Below are 6,372 nucleotides of genomic sequence, written 5' to 3'. Positions count from 1 at the left end.
GGTGAAATGCCAAGGCAACGTGGCAGACCGGGTAAACAGACAGGTAGCAGGAACACTGACCCTACCAATAGGGGCCTGGAGGTTGGGGAGAACCTATCGGGTGGCAAAAAGAAGGTGAATGATCTAGTGGGTCAGGAAACGATGTCCGAGGGAGAGTCTAGTACTCCCCAAGCAAGGGCAGATTCGCAACTAGAAGATGTAGTGTTTGACATGATAATGCAGAGGTTAGCAGCCAGTGTGGGCTCTGCACGAGCCGACCCAGAAAAGAAATATGGTATTGGGAGGTTTAAATCCCTAAGGGCTGTGACATTTGAAGGTACAACAGATCCAGCTGAAGCTGAGTTGTGGTTGGATGTAGTTGAAAAATGTTTCATTATGAGTTGTCCAGAGGACAGGAAAGTAGGATTAGCCATCTTTCTACTACAGAAAGGAACAGAGAAATGGTGGAAAGTGATATCCGCAAGACGAGCCAGTACAGATGTGATGTTATGGCCCGAGTTTAGGAAGGCCTTTGAGGATAAGTATTACCCCAGCTTGTTTCGGGATGCAAAAAGGGATGAGTTCCTCAGATTAACATAGGGAACGATGTCGGTGGCAGAATATGAGCAGAAATTTACAGAGTTATCACAGTATGCCCTACCGATTATTGCTGAGGAAAGAGATAGATGCAAGAAATTTGAACAAGGTTTGAAGAAGGAAATCAGAACTCTGGTGACGTCTATGGCTAATTGGCTAGATTTTAACCAGTTAGTAGAAACAGTAATACGAGTCGAGTGGAGTTTGGCAGATGTTGAGCAGTTGCCAAGAGGCAGTGAGACCGTAGTAGGGCCTAGAGACAAGGGATTCTGATCTTCAGTGGCAACCCAGACTAGTGGAAGCCATTTCAGGGGAACCAGATGGCAGGGATCCAAGAAAAGGAAAACGAGACCCTCGACCGGTGCAGTTAGCCGATCTGAGATGCCATGAGCTGGTCGGTATCCAACATAGACAGGAGACCGACATGCCCTAGTTATGGCAAGAGGCATTTTGGGGCATGCTATAGTGGCAGAGGTGCATGTTTCCAATGCAGACAAACAGGGCATTTCGAGAGGGACTGTCCCCAGATGAACAGGGACGTTCTAACAGCACAACAACCAACCTCCCAGACAGTTAACCAATCAAAGAGTGTTAGAAATCGGGGCGAAGGGTCAAGTGGTGCCAAGCAGAAGAATGTCGTAGGTCGACCCCAGCAGCAGGGGCAAGTGCATGCCGTGACACACTAGGAGGCAGCGGAGTCTCCAGATATTGTGAACGGTAATGTTACGTTATGTGGGCAGTCTGCTTATGTTTTATTTGATTCTGGTGCCACACATTTATTTATATCTAATATGTATACATCTGGTATAGATAGGTTAGTTGAACCTATGCCTGAAGAATTATTTATCTCTACCCCTTTGGGAGATGTGATAGTAGTAGATAGATGCTATAATCATTGTGAGATACTGATCAATAGTCAGAACTTCTATGCTGATTTACTTCCTTTAGAACTATTGGAGTTTGATGTTATCCTGGGGATGGATTTTCTAAGTAAGTATCATACTTCAATAGATTGTTACAAGAGGGAGGTAGTGCTCAGAAAATCAAATGGCCAAGATGCAATGTTGACAGAAAGCAAATGATTAGTCGCGGGGAATTTGATATCGACGGTGAAAGCTCAGAAGCTATTGAGCAAAGGATGTAAAGCCTATCTGGCTCATGTGATGGTTGCTCAAGGGAAAGAGTTGAATCTAGAAGATGTCCTAGTGGTAAATGAATTTCGGGATGTATTTCCTGAAGAACTATCGAGATTACCACTCAACAGGGAGGTGGAGTTTACTATTGACTTAGTTCTAGGAATAACTCCCATATCGCAGGCACTGTATAGAATGGCGCCGACTGAGTTGAAAGAATTAAAGGTTCAGTTACAAGAGTTAATTGACAAGGGATACATTCAACCTAGTGTATCGCCTTAGAGAGCTTCGGTATTGTTTGTGAGGAAGAAAGACATTACACTTAGATTGTGTATCGACTATAGGCAGCTGAATAAGGTAACGATTAAGAATAAATATCCGTTACCACACATTGATGATTTGTTTGATCAGCTAAGAGGAGCCACGATGTTTTCGAAGATATACTTGAGATCGGGTTATCATCAACTGAAAGTGATAGCGCCACTCATTTGCTACATGATCGTCCAAAGTGTGCATCTCCAATACCCAACACCCATGCTCGCGCACACTTGAGGAGGTTGTCGTATGCTTTGTTATGCATAGCTTTTCTCCTGGCCACACTTTGGCTTTCTTCAACACCCAAATAACCTCGCAAGCCTCTTGGATGTCGCAAGCCTTATCAATGCATCATGCCTTTCAACTCATTCGTTCTTTCTTAGTACCAACACATAGTTTATTCTTGTCTTTAACACTTAGCTTTTACCAGCCTTGGTTGCTACACACGCAACCTCATGCGTCCACACTTTTCCATCAACGCATGCTTACACTTGGCTTCCATACTTAACCAATTTTCACTTGTTATACTATCTAAAACTCACCCATGACTAGGTATTTCTAACATTTAGAATTTTTTTCCTCCATCTTCCTACTTTCTTTACCTCCTTTCACAACTTTACTTAGCACGCCTGTTACTCACTTATGTATGGAGTACAGGGTTTACATCTAGCTTTTTTTGCTTCTTCTAGGTTCTAGGTCGGTTTCCTCTCTAGTGTTAGGATTTCTAACTAGGGTTTGACCACTTGATCCTGAGCTCCCACTATTTCTTGATTTAAAAGGAAATCTATCTTCAAAGAAGTCATCATCATTTGACTCAATGATCATTTGGTTCACTAGATCATAGAACCTATAGGCTTTACTATTTAAGGCATAACCTATAAAGACGCACTCGTAAGCTCTACTAGCCAACTTTCTCCTTTTTGGGTCTGGAATCCTCACAAAGACTAGACAACCCCATGTTCTAAAGTAGGACAAGTTTGGTTTCTTATTCTTGAGAATTTTGTAAGGTGAAGTTTTATTTCTAGACTTTGGGATTCTATTTAGGACATAACACACGGTAAGGATGATTTCACTCCACCAATATGATGCGGCTCCTGAACTAAGTAAAATAGTAACTACTAGCTCAGCTAAAGTTCTATTTTTCCTTTCGGCTTTTCCGTTCATTTCAAGAGAATAAGGTGTGATCTTTTCATGTATTATTCCATGTGAGTTAAAGAACTCATTAAAACTGTCAGAGTCGTACTCGATTCCTCTATCACTACAAAGTCTTTTAACCTTTCTATTAAACTGATTCTCTAATTCAGAAACAAAAAGTTTGAAGGTATCAAAAGCATCACTTTTGTTTTTCAGCAAATATACAAAAGTAAAATCAAAGTAGTCGTCAATAAAAGTTATGAAATATATTTTACTGTTCGTAGTCAAGATGCCATCAAATTCACATAAATCAGAATGAATTAAATCTAGAGGCTCAGAAATCCTAAGTATAGATTTATGTGGAGTTTTAGTAATTTTAGCCTGACTACAATACTCGCATTTATTAAAATCATTCATGGATAACTTTAGATATCATTTCCAACCTAATCATGTTACTAATTAAATTCTTATTCACATGACAGAGTCTAGCATGCCAAAAATTCATAGAACACAATATATACATAGAAGATTTCATTTTATTGAGGTATAAATTTAATTTGAACATTCCCTAAGTTGCATATTCTTTCCCTACAAATACATTATTTTTGGTAAGGGTATATAGGTCTGCCCCTATAGTTTGAGTAAACCCGACTTTGTTGAGGAGATAGCTCGAGACCAAATTCTTTCTTATCTCTGGAGTGTGTAGGACGTCCTTCAACGTGAGGGTCTTTCCAAAGGTAAACTTCAGTTCCACCTTGCCGGTTCCAGCAACTTTCGTGGAATGGTGATCCCTCAACAAAATATTCTTATTCTTAGTTTCAATACAAGTTTTAAATAGACTAAGGTCGCGACAAAGCGCCAGTGTCTATCCACCACCCTTCATAACCACCGATCAAATTTACTTTCATGATCATGGTGACTAACAGTTCTTCTGTCAGATTCGCCTGACCAGCAGGACGACGCCTATTCCTACAGTTTCTAGTCATGTGCCCAGGTTTATTACAATTAAAATAGAGGAACTGTACCGTTTCTCCTGAAAGGGTCTTCTATTTTTTCTATTGGTTCTGGTTGCTAGAGCCATGGTTCTGACTTTTCCACTTTGTCCTCTTAGATTTTTTGTCAGGTTTTACCACGGCAGAAGGGATTTCCCAGGTACTAGGTTCACCTCTTCCCTCTGGTCCTGCTTTCGAGCTTCCTCCTCAATCCTTAGCTAGGTGATAAGACTCTCCAAGGAGAATTCCTTGGTCTTATGCCTCAAAGTGTTCTTAAAATCCTTCCACAAAGGGGGTAGTTTATCAATAAAAACAGCAACTTGGAATTGTTCATTTAGAGGCATACCTTCAGTAATTATCTCGTGGACTATCTTCTGGAGTTCATGGGACTGGGCCTCCATGGATTTTTCATCCGTCATCTGGAACTTGAGATAACGGCTAACAACATATTTCTTCGACCTGGCCTCTTTGGTGTTGTACTTCTTTTGCAGGGCATCATAGACCTCATTCGTTGTCTTCATTATATTGTAGTAGTCATATAGATCATCATTCAAACCATTTAAAATAAAGTTCTAACAAAGAAAGTCTTTCTCCTCTCAGTTAGTAACTTCTTTTATCTGTTGTTCAATTGGTTCTTCTAAAGGGACAATCGACTTATCTCTGGTACAAGTTTCGGAAACTTTCTTGATGGTGAGAAAGAACAACATCTTTTACTTCCACCATTTGAAATTCTCTCCTTCGAACCAGAATGGATAGTTGAGGTCAGATGTCATAACGTCGTTGTTGTTAGTGAGGGCCATTAGTGATGTGGCAGTAAACCCGTCTTAAAATTGTTGGAAATGGCAAGACCCTCAGACGAAGAATAGCAAACAGTCAAGCAAAGAAGAAAACCTTCAAAACAGAAACTCATTATAGGCTGAATTGTGGAGCTCGTTCTCTTTAAGACGTTTCGTGACTCTGCCCAAGTGTGTAAGTAGATCAGGAATACTGCCACGCCGGGAGGAGTGAATGATCTGCTGAAGACTTTTTTTTTTTTTGGTTTTAAAATAAAATAAAAAATAATATTTTTATTAAAGAGAATAATAATAATCGCACACTCGCCTGACTAGACGGACGACGGCGGCGCGCGTGTGGGACGTCCATCAAACCCACATTGGTCTATCTCTTCACTTCCTCCAAAACATGGGTACCCCTTGGGGCCCAAACCCAAAGCCCAAGGTTAGAGTACAAAGGGGAGACTTCCAAATCAAAATTTTCTAATGTGGGATTCTGCAACCAAAGGTTGGTTCCCTTTTATTTTGAAATCTAAATTTTCACCCAACACCAATTTTTGAAAGCCCATGAAGTCCAAGTCTATTAAGGTGATTGGGGTATCTGGAGTGAGAGCCAAAAATGTAATTGGCACTTTGGCTTTGAGAAGTGTTGTTGTTGGGTGTATGGTTTGTGTTGTCTCCCCTGGTAAAGGCTTCTTCCAAATTCTTTTTCCTTCATTTCAAGGATAGCTCCATGTGGGTTTGAGTTTGTTTCTTTTGGGTGGGTGAATTTTGCTAAAAATATGGAATTTTGGATCATTCTCAGTTTGTTGACGTGGTGTCTTTAGTTGGTGACAAATCTGATAGTTTCAGATTAAGAGTGGCCTTATTTCCATGCTGTCAAAGTTGGTGGATGGATTGTTCTGGTTTTTCTGTTTTTGCTCCCACTCCAAGTTTTTGGCTACATCTAATTTAATGATTTTGCTGGTTTACAAGTCAAGTTGGGTTCCTTATATGGTTTTGATTTTATGGGTTGTTAGATTTCTTATCAGAATTTTCAAAGTAGGACTTAGTTTTCTCTCTGGTTTGTCACTTGTTATTTGTGTTCATTACATGGTTGTTTGTTCTTATAAATTCATGTTTAGTGGTTTTGTCCAAGAGCAAAGTGTTAGGTATCAAAATCCCTCCACATAGAAAGACACACAAGAACACCTAACCAGATCCAATAACCAGGCCAAAACATAGTATAACCTTCTCCCTTGAGGTGGCTATTATATATAAATAAATATCACAAAGTCTCGAGGATATTATAAAGTAACATAGGTCACAAGTTTAGAGAAATTAAAGAAGAATAGCAGAGGAAGAAAATGTAACATCCCGAATTTTTGAATGATTTTTAATTAATTATCTCAAACTATTTGAAATATATTTTTGATTTTTGGAGTTGGACATGGAACTAAATGTGATAAG

This window comes from Benincasa hispida, chromosome 1 (genome assembly GCF_027475165.1).
Source record: "Benincasa hispida cultivar pf3 chromosome 1, pf3_genome.v1.1, whole genome shotgun sequence".
Taxonomy (NCBI): Eukaryota; Viridiplantae; Streptophyta; class Magnoliopsida; order Cucurbitales; family Cucurbitaceae; genus Benincasa; species Benincasa hispida.
The sequence above is the reverse complement of the archived record's forward strand: the minus strand, read 5'-3'. Positions refer to the sequence as shown.